The sequence below is a fragment of the Ursus arctos genome, unplaced genomic scaffold (genome assembly GCF_023065955.2).
Source record: "Ursus arctos isolate Adak ecotype North America unplaced genomic scaffold, UrsArc2.0 scaffold_2, whole genome shotgun sequence".
Lineage (NCBI taxonomy): Eukaryota > Metazoa > Chordata > Mammalia > Carnivora > Ursidae > Ursus > Ursus arctos.
The window spans coordinates 29,173,330-29,194,885 of record NW_026622874.1 but is presented as its reverse complement, the minus strand read 5'-3'; the positions used below and the strand labels follow the sequence as shown (position 1 = coordinate 29,194,885).

Sequence of the window (21,556 nt, the reverse complement as noted above, 5' to 3'; positions counted from 1 at the left end):
CACAGGTCTAGACACTGATGATACCAAGTTGACCAGTCAAGTGCATGAGGTCCCCGGCCTCCGGGAACTCTCGGTATAATGGGGAAGGGAGACACTGACAGACACTGTGAGAAGCGAAATCAACCAGTTACTATGAGCACATTTGAAATGTGTCTGTCTGGTGGAGGAAATGCTCGGCAGTTATTAGCAGAGCCTCAGTTCCAATCTGAAAGTGGTGGATTTTTCTTTTCTTTTCCTTTTTTTTCTTTTCTTTTTCCTTTTCTTTTCTTTTTTCTTCTATTTTCCTTCCTTCCTTCCTTCCTTCCTTCCTTCCTTCCTTCCTTCCTTCCTTCCTCCCTCCCTCCCTCCCTCTTTCTTTCCTGAGAGAGAGAGCAGGAGCACGAGAGCAGGGAAGGAGCAGAGAGGGGGGAGAGAGAATCTTAAGCAAGCTCCACCTTCAGGGCAGAGCCCAGCAGGGGGCTTAACCTCCCAACCCAGAGATCATGAGCTGACTTGATATCAAGAGTCAGATGCTTAACTGGCTGAGTGACCCAGGCGCCCCTGAAAGCAGTGGATTTCTAAGTCCAGGGCTGCAACCTTGCTCTCCCACTGGGAAGACCTCTGGGAAATGAAAAGGAGCTTTTCTTCAGAAGAATGAGACTCGCTGGCACTTGAGCATTTCCCTCACACTCCCTGGCTGCGGCCGTGTTCCTTCCGCCGCTGCACTGCCGTGGTTGCCGGCCCAGCGCCCATAGCTGGACGCTGGGGTTCAAGGGCCAGCTGGCACCTTGGGCAAGTGCTTACCTTCTCCAGGTCCCAGACTCCCATCTGTCCAGTGCGGACGATGACTGACCCTATGTCAGGAGGTCATGGTAAGGACTGAGTGAGTTAGAGTCAAAAGCAGCACATTGCAGGCATTCAGTGATGGGGGAGCACTAGCCGGTTTTTCTCATTCTGCCTCGACAACCCTCCTGCATCCCTCCCCAAGCGGGCTCTCTGAATTCTAGAAATCCTGGCGGGCAGAGGACTCACATGTTTCCAGCTGCTACTGAATCTCTCGGGCTGAAGGTCGTCTGCTGCACTCACTCCCTTTTCAGGGACCCATCAGCTTGTTCTTTATGATTGTTGTTCATTGAAAAAACAAGAGAATGTATGATTATTGTATAAAAATTGAAATATACAGATAAGCAAGAAGAAATGAGAAGCACTTCAAATCCCCCCATTCAGATGGAACTATGGTTCACATTTTAAGGTCTCTCTCTCTTCAGACTTTTCTCCATTCAATATGTTTGTTTAAATAAATATGAGTCTGTAGTGAGGCCAGGGGGTCAGCATACTCAGCCTCAGGCCCCCCTTTGCAGCCCCCGTAGTTGGGTGGGACACCAGAGCCCTGTTGGTGGCTCTAGCCCAGGACCCAGGCAGATGGGGGGTAGGACTTCTCTGCTTGATGCCAGAGTGCTCCCCACCCCCAGAGGAGCCTGGAGCCGCCTTCTCCCAGCTCTGCACGGAACGCCCCATCTCCCAGGGTGGCAACTTCCCGTGTGGGACAATTGTGTCAGAAGAAAAACCCGCCTGCCAGAAGTCCCCTGGGAATGAATTGGGCCTTTATGTCAAAAGCTGCTCCCGGCACACCCCAAGCTCCTTCTAACCGGCTCTGGAAGCTGACCGTGCCATCGCTAATGACCGAGATACTGAGTGGACGGGGTGGGGGCCTGCAGAAGGTCCGAGGCTTAGCAACAGCTGGACAGCTTCCTGGCAGATGCAAGGGCAACAATTCTCCAGGCTTTCTCGACTCCTCCTAAACCTCGGGGAGTGCAGTTTGCTTTCACTCTCTAACATGGAATGTCTCAGAAATCTTAAACACCATAATGGCTATCATTTTATTGAGCATATATTCTGTGCTGGGCCTTTTACAGAAATTATGTTGAATCCTCACCTCAGTTTTGCAATGGCGATAAGGAAACTGAGGCTGAGGATTGATCCAGGCCCTGCCACCAGTAAGAGTCCAGAGAGATTGAAACCCAGTGATCGAACTCTCAACCCCATGCTCTTGATTTCCATATAAAAACTAATGTTGAGTTTATTCATGTGACCAATGTCCATCGTGAAAAATTGAACAGGGCTGAAAGACACAGCAGAAGCAAGCCCGACCCTCCCTGCTCCCCAGAGGGAACCACTTCCAGCTCGGCGGCAGCTTTTTTCTCCTGCTCTTAACTCCAGACTTCAAAATAGTCACCCAAATTCTATTGCTTATATATTATTTTTGAGACTAAGTCATCCCCCATACCTCTTTCCCATTTCTTAGTTTCTTCTATTTAAAGCAATTTCCCCCAATTCCTTTAGAGGATCTGTCAGAGGCCTGGTGATCATTTTCCCACCATTCACCCGGGTCGAGTGTCGGTCCCCAAACCCTTTCCCCGTGGCCCCAGAACCCTCCCCTCCCCAGGCTGGCTCCTCACTCCTAGTCCTGAGACTTCCGCCTGATTTTCCTTCGCAGGAGCCCCTGTTCCTGGAGGCCATGGCTTTCTCTTTCACGGCGAGCACAGTTTCTAAGTCCTCCATGCCCAAAAAGGTTTTTATTGATTTCCCCTTCATGTTGGATTGATTCGGCTGAGCACAAGATTCTGGGTTGAAATCATTTTCCTTCAGAATTTTGAAGGTATCTCTCCATTATTTCCCATTTGGTGTTTCTGGAGAGAAGTCTGATGCCCTTGTCATCCCTCTTCCTTTGTCTATTGAGTGTTTTTCTCTTTCTGGGGCTTTCCAGGTGTTCACTTTATGCTTTGTGTTCTGAAATTTGATACGGATGGGCGCTGGCGTGGACTGTTTTTTGTGCACTGCGCTGGGCACCATCTACTGAATTTTTAACCTTATTGTATTTTAAATTTCCAAGAACTCTTTCTTCTCCAACTGTTCCTTTTTCATGGAATTCTGCTTTTATGTCACATTTCCCTGAGGTTGCTAATTTCTAAGGTTTTTTTTCAACTTCAGGTTCTTGTGCTTGCTGTATGCTGCTTGTTTCCTCAGGGATCTCCCACTCTCCCGCCTGTTTGTTTTGACCTCTCTCTTTCATTTCAAATGTCTGGTGACCCTTCGTATTGAAGAGAAAGACAGGGTTATAGTCCAGCTGACTTCATAGTAGGGTGACCAGATGGCTAGAGGCTGTTTTACTGGCAGTCCTCAAATAGCATTTTACAAAGGTCTTTTCCGAGGGTTGAGGGTGGTGGTGAGGAAGAAGCTCAGTATAACCAGAGAAGAATATTCCAACCGCCTGTCTAGAAGGAAAGAGACACCTAGCTAGCTGCTGGTGTTCTGGGAGCAGGTGGGGAATCTGAGGGCCCATCATTTATTTGCAGTTTTTAATTAGCCTTCCAGTTTTCCAGCTCCTTCCTCACTGTCACCCTCTGCTGTGACAAGTATCCTGGAGTCCAGAGCACCTTCACTTCAGCTTCTCCAGATAACTTCTGGTCTCTCCCAGGGAAAAAGAGAGTTGCAGTGGCCTCCTGTCTCCTAGCCCTGGGCCTTGTTCCTGCCTTCTGCAGTACCTGGCACCTTTTGGTGCCCAAACTTTGGAGGTCTTCTGGGGCTCCTTGGTCCACGTCTCATCATTTGCCTCTCCTGCATGCTTGTGGGCTGTGACTTTCTTGGCTCTACTCTGTCAGAGACTGCTCCTCTCCCCACCTGCCCTTCTAAAACATGTTTAGAGGTCTTCCCTCCCCAGTGGTCTTCTCTCTTTTCTTCATTCTGGCTTAATGCCTTTGTCATTCCACTGTTAGTGGCTGTTTGGGGAAAGGGGCGAGTGAAGGGGGATTCAGCAAGCTGTATTAGTTATCGATTGTTGAATATCAAACCACCCCAAAACATAGTGGCTTAAAACAGTAACTTACCATTTTTCATGATTTTGAGGATTGACCGGGTGGTTCCTCTGTTGGATTCACCTGACCTCACCCATGCAGCTACATTCAGCTAGTGACTGCGCTGGAAAATACAAGCTGCCCTTGTTCTCTGTCTGCTGGTTGGTGCTGGCCATTGGCTGGGGAGCCTCAGTTCTCCTCACTGGTCCCCTGTCCTCCGAGAAGCTAGACTAGCTTCCTTAAGGGGGGATCTCAGGGCAGCGTTCCAAAAGATTAAAGGCTTTAGTTTCCTTCTCTATAAAATGTGGCTTTGTGTATAATAAATGAATTAAGACATGTAAAATCCATACTTAGTACAATGTTTGACAAAGAGCAAGTGTTCAGTAGTCACAGTAACAGATTTTTCTTGGAAAATATCACATCTCTGATAATGTAACCACTGGACAAGGAATTTGAGAAATAGAGATTAATCTAAGTCCAGGCTCTTTACAGAAATATCTTACAGTGCTGTTGCGAGGATCCAGTACATTCAAACAGATAAAGCATCTAGAAGAATGCCTGACACATCACACATGTTCAGTAAGCGTTTTGCGTGCATCCCTGCTTTCCTAGGTGGAGGCACCAAGCATAGCCAGGCTCTGGTAGGGCCATTGTGATGAATGCTACTACCCGTCAGGTACAGGGGCAGTGGCTCCATGCAGTGGGGACAGGCCTAAAACTCACCGTGTCTGCTCTCTAGGGCTTAGGGTTTGGGCAGCCAGCTCACATGTGTGCTTATCTCTACAGCTCTAATCCTTAACCTGGGTTCCATGGGTGAGCCTCAAAGGGCCAGGAACCACCTGATACTGCTGAACCCACTGGCTGTGGACGCATTTCTCTGGAGCTAAAGTCCACAGTTTGGGTTAGATTCTCGGAGAGATCACAAATCCCCCCACGTGCTGAACATGTCAGCTCTAGAGACTCTCCCATCCTTCCAAACGTATATGTTTCTAATGGGGTCTGGGGTGAGAAATAAAATTATTTATCATGTTAGGATTACGATTAAATTAGGAGGCAACAGGACCCGAAAAAGCCAGCCAGGCTCTCCTGCTGGAGATGGAGGTGAGCTTCCCAGTGGATAACACTGGAGACCTCATTTCTGCTGCCCAGTGGTCTGCTCTTGCCTCCTGGCTGGCCTTCGGCTGTTTGTGAAGTGTGCGTGGCCAGGTAAGTGGCCACCAGTGAAGTGAGCAGGTGTTCACCTCGTCCATGCTATGAATGTTCCCAACAATGGCAGGTGCTCCACGTGTCCTGAGCCCAGCGGGAGTGCCCCAGCCCAACCTCGGGGTTTGGGTGCATCAGAGAAATCCCTTATGCCACAACCAGGAGCAGACAGAGAAGGGTCAGCCTTGTCTGGCTACTTGCAGTGACATCTATCCAAGGAGGTCACCTGCTATTCCTTGACAGATGCTTTCTTGTTCCAGTTCTTCTACTGTCACATTTATGCCCATGAGAGTCAACTTTTAAGGCGAGGGCTTTTCTCACCAACACGGTGTTGTGTCGTTTTTAAGGGAAGAAAGCAAATCCCAGCAGAACTGCGGCATCTCAGCTAATTCTTTCTCCCGCTGAAGTTCAATTCTAGACCAACTTTCTCTTTTGTGATTCAAAGGCAGAGAGAAGAGGGTTCACCTCAACTCTGTGCAATATTTTCCAGCGGACCCATTCCTGGGCGGGTTGTGTACCCTTGGGGGGGGGGGTGTCAGAGAGTGACCTGGAGCCTGACTCACACATCCTTGGAAATTTGGTGGCAAGCAGCAAGGGATTTCTGGAGCCCATCGTGTCCACTGTGAGTCCATGCAAACCCACCACAGGGCACCATCTTTTCCTAAGGTGGAAGGCTGTCCCCCCACCCCACGCCTCACCCACCCTTGTCACTGGTCAGTGCTGACCTTCCAGTTGGGCCCTGGGGAGGTAGGCAGGCCCAGGGTGGCTGGGGCCTGGGTCCCCGAGTTAGCTTGTCTCAGCAGAGGGCCCCTTCCCCATGCCTCTCACCACAGGGATTCGGTGACTCACTCTGAATAAGGCATCATAAATTTCTTCCTAATAACACACTTGTCACTGAACCATTCCAACAATTTGGCATGGCAAGAGATCTGGCTCCAGGCAGCAGGGCGGGTAAGCAATCTTCTGTTTATAAAGTGTTTCCCGCCAAAGGCTGGAGAGGGGCAAGGACCACCCAGTCTATGTCACACATGCCTTGTGGAGCTGGAATGATGATGTCTACTTTACAGGTGAGGGATGTAGAGACTGGGCCCCTCAGGCCCAGCAGGCAGCACTGCAGAGGGGCTGTGATGGTAGATGGCTCAGGTGTGAATCCTGGCTCGGCCACTTCTAAGCCGGGCCACCTTTGGCAGGTTCCTTGATCTCTCCAGCCTCCACTTTCCTCATCTGTGAAGTGGGGATAATCCTTAATTTGTGAGGATTTTGTAAAGCTTCGGCGAAGTACGTCAGGTAGAGAACCTTCCGCGTGGTGCCAGTTCACAGCAAGTGCTCTAAATGCAGCTGTTGGTATCCCGGACTCCCGTCAAGTGCCACCTGCATCCCTCTGGCTCATGACCACCTCACTTGGCTTCCTTTCGCCTCCCCTTTGGCTCTCTGTCCCCTCATGCTTTATTGTGAGCAGAGAAAGGTGGCCGCTCCTACCTTATATCACTTAATGATCTCAATTAGTACTTGAGGGAGGTTGACAAAGGTGGAAACTGAGGCTGGGCGAGTTCGGGTGACTTCCCCAAGGCCACCGCTAGGGGTGTGACGGAGCCAGGATTGGGGTTCATTCCACACAGAGCAGCTCCCAGGGGAAGCCCATGATCAAGGACCAGCTGCACCAGGGAAGTTCCGGATGTGGTTGAGTATTTTTGTCACTGCATTCTTCCTGGGCAGTTCACTCTCTGGACTCTGGACAGTGGCCAAGGAGGTGTGAATGAGAAGGCAGGAAGAGGACCTCCATTGGAGGGTGCTGTGAGGCAACCGAGCTGTCGTTTTCCGAGCCCTTGCACGTGCCCTCCATGCTATCAACTGTATGTCTCCCTTAATCCACACTCACTCCTGTGAAGCAGGCCTAATGCAGCTCCTATGTACAAGGGAAAATGAGGCACAGAGTGGTCAGGTCACTGGCCCCAGCCTGTCCCTGGGTGTCCACCTGTGTTGTTCATCTCTCCACCTACTGCCTCCCATCAGGGTGGCATAACGTTGGGCCACAGCACTCAGTTTTGGAAACCATATTCAGGCTAGAGGACTGCCACCCACCACCATGGGCAGAACTGACAGACCCTGTGTCCCTTCAGGAGCCTTCCGGGCTTCTCACTAAGCAGCCGGTAGTTTCTGTGTGCTGGGGGAGGAAGGGGATCGGTGAGGGGCATTTCCTGCTGCTTCCATGCGTGGGGAGGGGGGGGGGCGGGGAGAGGTGGCATCAGCCCCCGCAGCAGTCTCCATGGGACTCTCCACCTCAAAGCTACCTCCGAGAGTCTGCAACGGAGCCAGACTTCATTACACAGCAACGCAGGTCCCGGGGCCCACAGGGTCCTGTGTCTCTCCCCTGACTAAACTTGTCCCACCCCACCTCCCCGACGGTGGGGACAGTCTCCCTGAGCGCAGGAGCTCTGCCTCATCCTGCACTGTACCTCCATCACCCAGAACCATGCCCGGCCCTCAACAGACATTTGCTGACCGACTGACAGATGACTGGCTGACTGACAGACACCAGCCAGCCCCAGTGACAAAGAGAACCAATGTGGCAGGACTTTGCCGGGTTGTTGAAGGGTGAGGGGTCCAGATGGCGCCCCAGACAGCTGCTGTGTGAAGAGCTGAGGCGGGGCGGCACAGGCAGGCCGGACGGAAGGAACGTGTGACACAACCCCATAGCACGGGTTCAAGTGGTTTGAGGGCAGCTGCCAACCAGAGAGCAACAGGCTGGCCAGCTGCGTCCTGCGCCCGTGCCGTACAATGCCAGGGCTGCTAAGGGCTTCCGGCCCCAGGACTGCCTCCTCTGCCATCACCGCTCCGAGAGTCCGCCGTGAGTAGGGGCTGTGAGGCAAGGGAAACCCTCCGGACTGGGGGTTATAAGGTCTAGGTTGGAACAACCCCCTCTCTGCTGTGTTTTCCCCCCAGGTGGGTGACCTCGGGACTGTCCCTCCATCTGTGAACTGCTTCCCCACACGTCACCATCTATAAAACAGAGATGTGTCTCCCCCACAGGTCACGCTGTGGATGAAAGAGCCCAGAACCTTTGAGGCCCCCTTCACAGAGGAAGACCTTCACTCTGTGGAGCAGCCACAGACCACAGCCCCCTCCTCAGGCGTCTCCTCCAGTGCAGACTTTCCATACCCCAGCTCAGGGCCCGGGCTTCTTCCTCCACATTTCTCACCTCTCCCTGCTCACCCTCGCGGCCCCAGCCGTGGGCTTCCCCGTGGAGCAGTCCCTGACACAGAAAAGGAAATAATTAGCATAATCACCAATTCAATTCTCTCCACTCTTCTCTGTGAAAATAATTTGCTCCTCTCGCAGCCACGAGGCCAGGGAGACCGCCCTGAGGCTCAGGGAATTGTGGAATCTCAAGCTAATTAAGTGCAAGCAATGCTCTCGCTCCAGGGAGACCGGCTCTGTGCTCCTGCTGCTTCGAACACCTCACATGAAACACAAAAGCAGCCTCGGGAAAGATGGAGGGATGTGAGTGACAACGATGATCAATCAGAGGGTCGGAAAATGCAATGAATGTGAGATTAAAGGTTAAGGCAATTGAAGTATTTAGCCTAAAGGAGAAAGAAACGAGAATCAGGCAGCTTAGCCGTCCCTTCCTGGGTTGTAAAAAGAATATTCCCCCTTGGTTCCTTCCCTCCTCAAGCCTGTGTTCTCTCGTCCTCACTTCCTTTATCACACCCATCTTTGTGTTCTATTTACTTGTCAATTCAGTTTGACCTTTTCTGAGCACCTGCTCTGTCCCGAGCAATTTGTCAGGTTCTGGAGATGAAAAGACAGAGTCTCTGCTTTGCAGGTCGAGTGGGAGAAATGGACCCGTCCTACCTATACTAGGGGACCCCAGCTAGCCTTACTACGAGCTGAGGGTACTATAGGACTACAGGGCCTGTCTAAGGCCTCAGAGGTAGGAAGGACCAAGGCCAGGTGCTATGGGAGCTCAGGAGCAAAGTGGGCCGCTCAGCCCCGTCTGGGCTTCAGGGATGGTTTCCTGCAGGAGATGATGATGCCCGAATGGAATCCTGAAGAACGAATCAGTGAACCAGGGGAGGGCAAGGTGGGAAGGACACTACAGGCAGCAGGAGCACCCGAGCGAAGGCCCAGGACATAAAATGCAGTGTGTATATAGGCAATGAAAACTGTCGGGCTTTGTGGAGCAAAAAATAGAAATGGATGTGGTACGAGCCATGGCCAGAACACCAGGCTGTACCCAGAGCCCAAGGCCTTGGACTCGCGGTAAGGAACTGACTTTGTCCAGAAGTAGCACTACCCAGAGTGTTTAGAATGGCACAGGGTACATGCAGTATTGATAGATACCACCCCCTCCCCCCAATAAAAGGTGCTTCTTGGCCAAATAAGTTGAATGACATTGAGTTCAACCAGTGGTTCTCAACTGAAGGGCACTCTGCAAGACAGGACAGTGTGCCGATGGGTTTGTTGTCTTCATTCAGGGCCGGGGGTGCTGCGGGCAGCTCATCATCCTCCAGTGCACAGAACAGCCCCCTACAAAGACCTCTGCTACCCCACCCCCCAGGGTTTCCACAGCCCACGCACAGGCCCTGCCAGGTCACTGATCTCTGCACTGTTACGGGCTCTTGGCTAGCCCGTCTCCCCACTGGACTGGACAAGGTCTGAATGGTTGCCAAGTCAGTATGTGCGGGTGGGAGGATGAAAAAACAGAGAAGAGGATGTTTGCGCAGGGTTGGGTGGAGGGGCTTGCATGGGGTGGAGTCTGGCTAGTGGGGATACCCCTGCTGGCAGGGATGGTGGATAATTCGAGGGGGTCTTCCCATCCTAGCAGCTCTACCCGACCGTAGCTGGGGCTGTGGGAGTCAGACCCTACCCTGAGGAGCCGCCAGATCAGTCGGGGATCAACTCTGTGCTAGGCACTGGGGCAGTGCTCAGATGAGCATCCCCTACAGCCAGCTTTTTCTTCACTGTTCTATTTTCTCCATAGCATCTTCTAACCCATTTTTCAGTGTATTTGCCTGTCTCCTCTTGCTCCCTTCCTCACCTCAGAATGTGGCTCCATAAAGCAGGGGCTTTTCATCTTTATTGTTCACTGCTTTACTCCTAGTGTCTAGAACAGTGCCTGGCACATAGTATGTGCTCAATTAAAATGCGTGGAAGCACTGAATGTCTGAACGCACCCCTGCTCTACAGCCTGGAGAGCTAATCTACCACACGCGGTTCCTCCTCCTCCGCACGAGTGGGAGTGAGGGCAGTCCCGGGAAGCTTACCTCCTGAACCACGCAGGATTTGTTCATTGTCGACCACGTTAATTCCAAAGCTGCTTTGGGGGAAGACGCAGGAGCCTCATGCGCACACCCTGGATATTCCCTGAAAAATCTGGAATGAGGGACTAACCCTGACCTGAGGGAGGAGAGCAGGCCAGGATGATGCAAAGGGCCAAGCAACCTGGCAGCCAAATGAAGTTATGGCCACTTGACAGGACAATGGCAGGAACAAAGGCCTCCCTGCCTCCTGGAACGGCTGCCAAGCATCATGACACACGGGGCTAATCGCATCAGAGGGCACGGTGCTGCCCAGGGGAGGCCTGCAGGGCTGGCAGGGCTCCAGTCACTGCCGGCTTGCCTGAAGAAGCCCATTCATCACCGTGCGGGGCCAACAGGGTGCACCCCAATTACACACAGGAAGCGAGGACCAAGGTGGGGAGGGCAAGTCCCTGCTGGTCCCCTTGGAAACACATGCAAGAAAATAAAAAGCCATGGGCAGAAGTAGATGTTCGGGTCTAGCCAGGCTTGCCAGGGAATTCTGTGTCAGTGCAGGGCCGTCGACCTCCCAGGCTGTGGCCCATAGGGCTTTGGTTAAGGTCAGGCTCAGGGGCTCATGGACTCATGGCCTGGTCTATAGGTAAAGATTTTAGAAACCTGGGCTCAAACCCTAGCTAACCCTCCAAGCTGGGGTTCCAGGAACTGTCATTTTGAGCTCTGTGGCCTCAGGCAAGTCAGCCATAAGAGGTGTATGTGGGTGAAGAGAGAGTTTATCTGCTCGGCTCGCCGAACAGATTTTCTGAGGAAATTAAAAAGATGGGGCAAAAGGAAGAGCCTCGGGAACCATACAGCCTGGAGTGCAGGAAGGCATGGGAGGGATGCGGCCAGGCCCCCACCCCGTCTGAGGGCAGGGGAGACGCATATGGAAACAACAGCCAGCTACTTGAGAGTGGCCTGTAGTCACCCCTGGAAACCAACTGGCTTTCACAGCACACCCTTCATCTGCAGGAGATGCCTTTTCAGATCTTCGGGTGGTTCTTAGAATCCCACTTAAGGCTCCCTGGTGGATAACCTTACGGATGCCCACAGACACACAGTTCATTTGGATTGTTCTGGATGTTTACTTTAGGGAGATAAATTTGTAATCAGCTCATAATCACATGGCATTTTCCATTTTGTAAAACTCGTACAAATGTAATCCTTAATTAACACCAGAATATTGGCATTATTATGCTTTGTTTACAAAGCATAATTTTAAAGGATCAGAGAGGTTGGGTGAGTTTCCCAAGGCTGTACAGCCAGTTTGTATCAGAGACAAGGTTTGAGTCCAGGCTTCTGATTGCAGGTTAGATTGGTGCCTGCTGGGTAGACAGAACTATCTACCCTTCCAGAGTGTCCTCTTCTCCTTCTGTTTTAGGGTCTTTGGGGCCCACTTTTGTTGTCTGCGTTGCTCAACCACCTTCCCTGACAAATCTAAGCAGAACCATCTTTCAGAAGGGGATGGCCTGGCACACAGAATTCTCCCCGGGGAGATCAGAGCCTGGGCAGCTTTCTGAGCAGATGCTGTTCGCTGGGATACCGAGCATGGCGGAGCAACTTACCTCATAGTCACCATGCTGCCCGAGGACTGCAGACATGACTCTTGCAACGTCTATAGTCGCTGAAGAGGTAGTTACGGTAGATCTCCCAGCTGCGAGATGGTGGACGCCCCCTCTCCTTACAGTAAGCACAGGGCAGTACTTCCCTGCGGAGAGCTGGTGTCTGGATTCTGAATGCTGAGAATGAAACAGAGGGATAGGAACTTGAGTTTATTCTAAAAATGAATGTGCTCTCTGATTTTTAAATGACACTTCGCATATTACCAATACCGTTCACATTGTTACCACGTCTAATCCTTACCATAGCCCTGTGAGGTACGATAATTCCCATTTTCAAGACTGGGGACGCTGAGATTTAAAAGGGCATAGATGGCTTGTCCAAAGTCACATGGCTGATACATGGTAGAGATGGACCAAAGACCTGGCTCTTCTATCTACAAGTTCAGGGCTTTTCACAGATGGCAACATTTTTTTACTTTCCATGGGTGAGAAGTTTACTAACAGTAAATTCCAAGATGGATTAGAGCTAGGCACTTCTAACGGGGATCCCTTGAAATTCCTTGTAACATTATTACTTATCTCTAGGAATCATAAAATCAGGCTAACAGCATCTAATCTACCCTCATCACAGACCCATGATCCGATGTCTTAGCAGGTGTTGTGTGAGGACAAACTCATGAATGAAGAGACTCACCAGTCGCTGCTAGAGGGTAGGTGCTTGGGCAACACCTGGGACTCTGCCTTCAGAGATTCCAGGCCGGCCTAGTGCTGCCCCAAAAAGCATTCACAGAGCAGCACCGGGTTTCTCGCGGGAGGCCCACAAGTTTGAGAATAAATGTGTATCACAGTCCCTATCTTCGAGGAGTTTACACTTTGGTAGGAAGGTGAGATTTATTACGAAATTTTGAATGGTAATGTACAAAACAGAATAGAATGAAGTGCCCATCTGTTTGATATCTAGTCCAAAAAGGTTTCATGAAGGAAGTAGGTCTTGAGTGCGTCTCAAGAATGGGTAGGACTTGGAGGGGGAGGTTTTCCATTCTGGTGGAGGATGAAGTGCCAAGCAGGTGGAGTGTGGGGGATGCAGGGCTCCTAGCACTCTGGCCACAGTGCACACATTACTTGAGTCCTGGAGCCAGGTTTTAATCTCTGAGCCTTTGTTATCTGCCCTTTCCTCTTCTGGAAAGAACCGCTCTCCCTTGCTTCCTTGTCCCCCTCTCGCTCATGCCCCATCTACCTGTCAACACTGGTTCAACCTCCCTTCCGTTAGGAGACCACCTGTGCCCCCTGCTGAGCTTGGCCTTCCTTTGCATGGCACTGACTATGCGGCATGATGCTGTGTTCGTAAGTCTGTGACCCTTGAGAACAGGGATTCCCTGCTGTTTTTTGCATGGCTGTTTGTTGAATAAATACAAATGAAAGATGGCAATGCAGATTGCATGGACAAATCTGCAAGAACAATCCTGTTACAGGACCATGTGGGCTGACACCTAGAGCCAGTGTGGCCCTGGGCCACTGCGTCTATGATGCCTAATAAATCTGAATTAATGTTTCTTTGATGAATGAATGGTTGATGAATTGACTGAATTATACATATATCATGATGAAAATCCATCATCACTATTCAGCTAAAACTTGATGTTTTAGTTTTTTTTTTTTTTTAAGATTTTATTTATTTATTTGACAGAGATAGAGACAGCCAGTGAGAGAGGGAACACAAGCAGGGGAAGTGGGAGAGGAAGAAGCAGGCTCATAGCGGAGGAGCCTGATGTGGGGCTCCATCCCAGGACGCTGGGATCACGCCCTGAGCCGAAGGCAGACGCTTAACCGCTGTGCCACCCAGGCACCCCTGATGTTTTAGTTTTAACCTTATTTCCTTGAAGTCGATGCGGCTTAAACCAGGGAAGAGTCAAGACGTGCAGAGCAGTTGAGCAATGTCGAGAGGGAAGTGACACTGAGGGCCAGAGCCGAGGGCTTACTAACAGCCAGCAGGCAATGGGCAGAGTCTGGAAGGGCAAGAGAGGCACTGGAGACGTGAGCAGGAGCCAGGGAATTCAACTCTTTCCTGGGGCACAAGTAGACCTCAAAGCAGGGTGTGTTATAGGATTTTTTTTTTCTTCTTTTAAAGACAAAGGCCCCTGACTGAAATGGAGAGAATGCGCACAGGCAGAGCAAGACTTAGGACCCAGAAGACTGGTTTTAAGGATGTTACAGAAGCTGGGAATACAAGCTGGCGCAGCCATTATGGAAAACAGGATGGAGGTTCCTCAAAAAGTTGAAAATAGAGCTACCCTATGACCCAGCAATTGCACTACTGGGTATTTACCCCAAAGATACAAACGCAGTGATCCAAAGGGGCACCTGCACCCCAATGTTTATAGCAGCAATGTCCACAGCAGCCAAACTATGGAAAGAGCCCAGAAGTCCATCAACAGATGAATGGATAAAGAAGATGTGGTACAGATATACAATACAATATTATGTAGCCATCAAAAAATGAAATCCTGCCATTTGCGACGACGTGGCTGGAACTAGAAGGTATTATTATGCTAAGAAAAATAAGTCAATCAGAGAAAGACAATCATCATATGATCTCACTGATATGAGGAACTTAAGAAACAAAACAGAGGATCATGGGGAAGAGAGGAAAAAATGTAACAAGACAAAACCAGAGAGGGAGACAAACCATAAGAGACTCTTAATCTCAGGAAACAAACAGGATTGCTGGAGGAAAGGGGGGTGGGGGGATGGGGTGGTTGGGTGATGAACATTGGAGAAGGTATGTTTTGTAGTGAGCACTGGGTGTTGTGTAAGACTGATGAATCACAGACCTGTACCCTGAAACAAAAATACACCATATGTTAATTAAAAAAAAAAAAAAGATGTTACAGAAGCTTGGGTGAGAGCTGGCGGAGGCTGCACTAGGGGGTTGGTGGCGGGGACAGAGAGCAGCAGAGGGGTTTGTGAGAGGGCAGGAGCTAGCAGGGACAGAACTAGTGACAGCCTGGCCTGGCAGGGGGCCGGGGTGCTGGTGATGCGGGTACAGGAAAAGGAGCCGAGAATGATCTGGCTCAGGAAGCCGGGTGGATCCAGTTTAGTTGAGGGAACCTAGAAGAGAAGGTACAGTCAGGCCGAGGGGCAAGAAAGAATGGGTTATTTCCAGAATTATTCTACACGTAGGCTTTGTTCTGAGTCTAAATTACACGATTTTTGAGATGTAGCTATACGTCGATATGGATATATTATGCTTTCTCAATTAACAGAATACTTTCCCATATTATTACAGATGCTTCATAAACATTATTTTTAATAAGGGGCAAACTGGGAACAAATACACAACCTGTCAGAGAAAGTGAGTGGGACGTGCTGACGGAAGAGGGTTTCCCATGCTACATAAGCACAAGGGCAGGCCAGCTGGCCCGTCAACAGGTCTTCCGGGAGGGCCTATTTTCAGCCTGCTGAGTGACACAAAGAACTCATCGTGAGCATACAGGTATACTCAGGAGGCCCTGGGGGAGTGCACATCAGCCGCGGGGAGGTCTCGGTTACAGGCGCACAGCCTGCGAAATGTATGAGGGACCCAGAGAACAGTCCTTGACCTCAGCAAACGGAGGGGGAGGTAGGGGTGGGCTGGCGGGGAGGCTCTGTGACCATGAAGGAGGGTCTGAAGAAAATGTTCCCAACAAGCTGGGAAGAGAAAATGAGACTCTGTCCTTGAGAGTATTTGGCAATCTCAAAAGCTGAAAACAAATACTATCATTATTACCCACATTCAAAACCATTAATTCAAAACTGATGGAAGTTTTCCTAATTTTCATTTATAAAGCAACAGGGGTAGAAAGGAGACTTTTTGCTACACTCCCCTTTGCATCTTTTGACTCATTCAGCTGTAATTTAAAAAAAATTACATCTATGCAAACCAATTCTCTCTTGTTCACTGACAGTATTGATGGAGAAACAAGTCAGATCACCGTGGGTTTTTTGACTTGTCCAGAAAGAAATCATAAAAAGAAAGGGAATGACTGCATCTCACAGTGACTTTATTCATTTGAAAAGCATGATGCCATTCCTAGAATAACACTGAATGATCACATATTGAGTTAAGAGAAAATGAGCCAGAATGGCTTTAGGGGGAAAGGACATGGCATTAATGTATAGGACTTACATTCCAGTTGCATTAACCTTCCTGGTGCCTCAGTTTTTTCACCTGTAAAATGGGCATAGCAAAACCTACCATGAAGAATCATTATGAGACTCAACTGGGAGAACTTCTGTGAAGGCAGCTAGCACCAATGACCTGCAACTCTATCCATGTCTGTTCATCAAATCTTAGAAATACCAACTTTCCGCAATTTTTTAAAAATTATATAATAAGTCATCTCTGGAAATAAGCACCCAGGGCTAGGATGGGGTGACCAACCGTAGGCTAGAGTTCAGGTTTGCCCATGACTGTTCCTGTTTTAGTATCAAAATTCCTGAATCTCAGAAAATCCCTCAGTCCCGAGCAGACAAAGAGGTTGGCCAATGTAGCAATAATGGTTACCAATGATGCCATCAAGAACCAAGTTTCTTTCTTTCTTTTTTTTAACTTGGCCTATCTGACTATTGCTTATTGCATCATGGTTGCAAGATGGCTAATGCAGTTCCAGCCATCATGTCTGCATTCCAGGTAGGAAGGAAAGGGAATGGCAAAAGGATCAAAGGCTTTCCCTTAGAGAGGTTTGCCTCTTACTGGAAAGAAAGCTTTCCTTAAGATTTGCACTTAGACTTCACTGGCCAGAACTGTTTGGCATGGCCACCTCTAGCTGAAAGAGTAGCTGGGAAAACTGAGGACAGTTGACCCTTGAACAATGTGGGGGTCAGGGGCACCAACTTCCTGTGCAGTGGAAAATCCATGTATAACTTTTGACACCCTAAAAACTTAACTACCAATAGCCTGCTGTTGACCAGAAGGCTTACCATGAACATAAACAGTCAATCAAGACATATGTATGTTGTATGTATTACATACTGCATTCTTACAATAAAGTAAGCTAGAGAAAAGAAAATGTTAGGAAAACCATAAAGAAGAGAAAATATACTTAGAATAGTGTACTGTAAAAATTCCATGTAGAAATAGACCCGAGCAGTTCAAAGCCATGTTGTTCAACGATCAACTGTATTTTGTTTCCAACCCCACAACAGAGGAGGCCAGGAGAGAAAGTGATGAAAGTCTCGGGGTGGTCAATCCACAGGTCTGCTACACCCCCTCCTCTTTATTACCCCAGCCAATGCTGAGAACCTACTATGTGACAGGCAGTGTGCTAGGATCTGCAGAGGGCAGAAAGGTGAGTACTGTACAGCGCTCATGCCAAGTAAGCTCACGGTCTGGTACAGTCTGGCATAAGGCAGAGGTGATTATGTCAGAAGGCATCCAGGAGTGAGTGGGAAGCTTACTGGCAAATCTGGCCCAAGATGCAGGCAGCAATGACAGGGTTGGGGTTAGCCGGGCCACAACGAACATGACGCATCTTCCAAGTCAGGATAAACTCAAAGATGTGAGGGCAGCACTTGGCAACAAGAAAGCTCCAGGAAGAAAAGCCAGTGGGTATGAGAAGAAGGAAAGTGTGTGTAGGGTAAGTACCTCTTATCTCTGAAAATGACCTGGCTTTGGGGGCCTTTGGTTGTTGCTACAGCTTTAGGGAGTCATTTTGAAAACAGGGTGTGCACAGGAGGTCTGAGTGACCTTGAAGCACACCTACCACAGAGCTCTAAGAACTCCTCATGGAGACAAGTCACCTCGAGTAAACAAGATTCCAAACCCACCCCTGAGAAAGAGAAAGCCAAACCCATATTGTTTGTTTGAGGATCCTGTTGGGTACCCAAGCCCTCACCTTACCCTTGTTTCCTAGCCTTTTGGCCTCTGAAACCAGCCTCCTCCTCTCTCCCAGCCTCTCAGTTGTTGGATCCACGTCCAGGCTGGCCTGGCCAGCCTGAGCCAGGAAGTGCAGAGGCAGTGACCCTAGTTGCCGACCAGGGCCGGTGCCTGACGCCAGCGACCTGCCCAGGTTTCTAGGCGTGCGACAGGACGTCTCACCTCACCTGGGTAGGGTGCTGGCCAGACCACAGTACAGCTCCTGCCTTCATCTGCTCTCTGCGGCCGAGCCACTGCAGCAGACCTGTAACGGTCCTTCACAAGCCTTACATTATCTCACGGAAGCAGCAGAAACCCCCGCAAGGTGGGAATAGGCATCCTCAGGTAGCTCAGGAGGAAATGAGGTCTGGGGAAGTTAGGTAAACTGCCCCAGATTACCCAGCTGTTTAGGGGAAGAGGTGGGACTTAAACCTGGGTTGGATTCTGAGGCCTCTGCTTTTCCCGCTGTTGTACACCATTTCTCTATACACAGCTGAGCTCCCTAGTCCCCTTGCCTGCAAGCTCATCTTCGCCCAGACCCCTGGCCCTGACGGCATCCTCTGGTGGAGGGTCTTGATCGCCTGAGCCTGTAATGAAGCTTCATTTATTACTCAACCCAACAAATAGTTATCGAGTACCCTCTACCTGCCAGGCACTGCGCTGGGCTGCTCTGTTGTCTTCTGGCTGCCTGACTGTGCCCACAGCTGGGCCCGCTGCCCTCCAAGGACCACTGGATGCCAGAGACGGCTCTGTGTTCGGGGTGCCCTGGCAGAGCTGCTGTGGCCTGTGCCATCCAGCCCCAGTAACACAGCTGGACCCCCCTTCATGTCCCCCGTGCATCAGCGGCCCACTCTGGCTTGGCTTCTTGCCCTTTGCTGCCAGACCTGTTTCCAGTCTGGGCCTGGCACAGTTACCGCTGAGGCGGGTCCAGTAATGGCAACGCAGCAAGTCACCGCTGTCATCAACGTAAGGCGTGCAGAGGATGGGAAGGAGTTGAAACAGCCGGCAGATCCATCTGATTCTTGATCAACAATATGGTGAAGGTGGAGATTACAAGAGAACGTATTTTGGGGGTGGGGGGATGAGCTGCCAATAGTCACCCTCTCCTCACCAAATGGAGGGTCCTAGAGGGCTGCCATGGAGGCACAAGAAACAGAGGCTTGGGGGGATGGGTAAAAGGGGTAAAACCCAACTTTACGCAGTGTAGCTGCATTTTTTTTCTATTTGTAAAAGTAATACATGGTCATTGTGGAAAATTGGAAAGTACTAAAAAGCATAAAGAAAAAAGAAAGTAAAAAAATTGGTAATTACTAAAAGTATAAAGAAAAAACTAAAAACACTGTGTGATTCCATTACTCAGAGATGATAACTACTGTTAACATTTTGTGTTTACCTCTAGATATTTGTCTATGCACATATGTCGATTTATTCTGTACATATTATTTTGTACCAATATTGGATCACTTAACACTATATTGATACCCTACTTGAACAAGTGTTTTAGGAAAACGTCCTTTTCCATGGCTCCACAGAATTCTACTATATGGGCATGCCATAATTTATTTGGGCTGTTTCCTCTCCACCCCCATTTTGTCCTAAATAAGTAATACTGAGATGAACATCTTTGAACCTAAATATGTGTGCACACATCTGATTTTTCCCTTTGCCTGAACTCTGAGGGACACTGTGTGACAAACCACTTTGGCATGATCTGTCCCTTTGCCCAGAAAGGAAGGATGGGGGTGGCACTCGTCACCACCAGGCTTTCTGAGCAGGAACTTCGGGGATACCCAAAGGGGGACATGCCAAAGCAGGGGACACCCCAAAGCTTCACTTCTCTTACAGATTTTCTTTGAGGGACCCTTGCTTTATTACTCAGAACTCTTTAGCTTAGAAGTCTGCTAAAACCAGCTCAAGCAGACAAAAGAAATGGAGACAAGAATGTCAGGTGGACACCTAGCCAGTCCTCAGGGAAGGCCTAGGAAAGAGAAATACCAAATTTCCTCTCCTCTCCCTCTCCTCTCCTCTCGTTGCTTCTCATGGACCCATGCGTCTCCAATTTGAGAGTGCATCAGAATCACCTACAGGCTCATTAAAGCACCAAGTGCTGGGAAGCCCATCCCCAGGTTTCTGACTGAGCATGGCTGGGGCAGGACCAAGAATTTGCATTTCTAATACATTCCCAGGTGATGCTGACGCTGCTGGTCCAAAGGACCACGCTTGGAAAACCAGTGTTAGAGTACAACATGGCTGTTGGTGCAGGGCAGACACCCGCCAAGATGGCTACCACGCCCTGGTTTCTGAGTGAATCCCACCCTCTCACCGTGACCCTGCCTCATGGCACTAAAGCCAGGATGTTACCACCTTCCATCAGAAAAAGACCTCCCTTGGGGCGCCTGGGTGGCAGAGCGGTTAGGCGTCTGCCTTCGGCTCAGGGCGTGATCCCGGCGTTGAGGGATCGAGCCCCACATCAGGCTCCTCCGCTATGAGCCTGCTTCTTCCTCTCCCACTCCCCCTGCCTGTGTTCCCTCTCTCGCTGGCTGTCTCTATCTCTGTTGAATAAATAAATAAAATCTTAAAAAAATAAAAAAAAGAAAAAGAAAAAGACCTCCCTGCCAAGAGGATTAGGCCCAAGAGGGGGTTGAGGTTGCTAAGGCCTTTCTCTGAGAAATGACTCAGTCCGTGTTCAGGTGGCTCTCTCATGGTCTTTCTTTCCTCTGGCCTGACATCTGGATGTTGAGCAGTGGCTAAGGAGCATCTCCCTGTCTCAGACCACTGGCTCCAAAGGGCTCCTCCGGTTCAGGTACCCATCAAGCAGGGCTTGCTGGGGAAGTCTGGGTGACCCTCCACGGGATACGGCCACAAGGAAGGAAGGACCCTTCCCCAGGTCTTAGGTTGCTTGAAGCCTCACCAAGACAGTGACTCCAAGAGGCAGCCTACAGTGGGCAACTTACCATCCACCATGAAGCCACAGAGGAGCACTGGTGAAAACAATATGACATCGTGAGAAAACAATATGACATCGTGAGATTAATAATCCAGTAAGATTATAAAAGAAGAACCAACACTTACTGCACTCCTATTTATGCCAGGCACCAAGGACCTTACACTGATCGCCTGATTTATTCTTCCCTACAAAGAAATTAAGGCACAAAGACTAGGGTGCTTGTTCAAACTCACTCAAGCTCTTAATACGACCACTCTTCAGCTACTCTTAGGAGAAGACAGAAAACTAAAAAAGGGCACAGGGGAGGAAACAAACACAGGTAGTCCTTAATTCGATCCTTCTGTTAACACTCCAAGGAGGGGAGCACTGTCCCCATTTTATAGGCAAGGAAACTGAGACTTAGTGAAGAAGCTTCGCAAGGTCACACGGCTGGTGGAGCCCAGGTTTGTGAGCCCCCAAAGCCCATCTGCCCCCACATCTCCCAGTACACTTCCAAGGAGCCGTTCCTGGCCACTGGGGAAACAGGCAGGCTTCAGCAGGGTGGCACTGGTCAGCTATGGTTTGTTCAGTGGACAGACAGCAGGGCTACATACATGCCTGCAATGAACAAATGCTCGGGGTGTGAATATGCAAGGCCCATCTGTCAATGGAAGAATGGCACGTAACGGCACATTCTTGAACATCCTTCTAACTGGACAATAGAAAAAAAACGACATCTGAACATTCTGACAAGCAAAAGTGATTACAAAATTTGTAGGCATTAAAGACTCAGGATATAGAACTATTTACTATTACAATCTAAGACTGCAATTTAGCTTCTA

General features: G+C 49.7%; 1 long non-coding RNA gene across 1 annotated transcript in view; it reads right to left on the bottom strand.

Annotated features, from left to right (window-relative positions):
* LOC113262676 (uncharacterized) overlaps positions 1-21,556 on the bottom strand; it is a 58,894-nt gene that overhangs the window by 4,962 nt on the left and 32,376 nt on the right. Inside the window, exons 4-6 of the long non-coding RNA XR_007191395.2 lie at positions 11,899-12,072; positions 10,304-10,403; positions 1,012-8,289 (exon numbers count right to left, since the gene is read on the bottom strand). This is a non-coding gene — a long non-coding RNA (uncharacterized LOC113262676). The remainder of the gene's footprint in view (positions 1-1,011; positions 8,290-10,303; positions 10,404-11,898; positions 12,073-21,556) is intronic.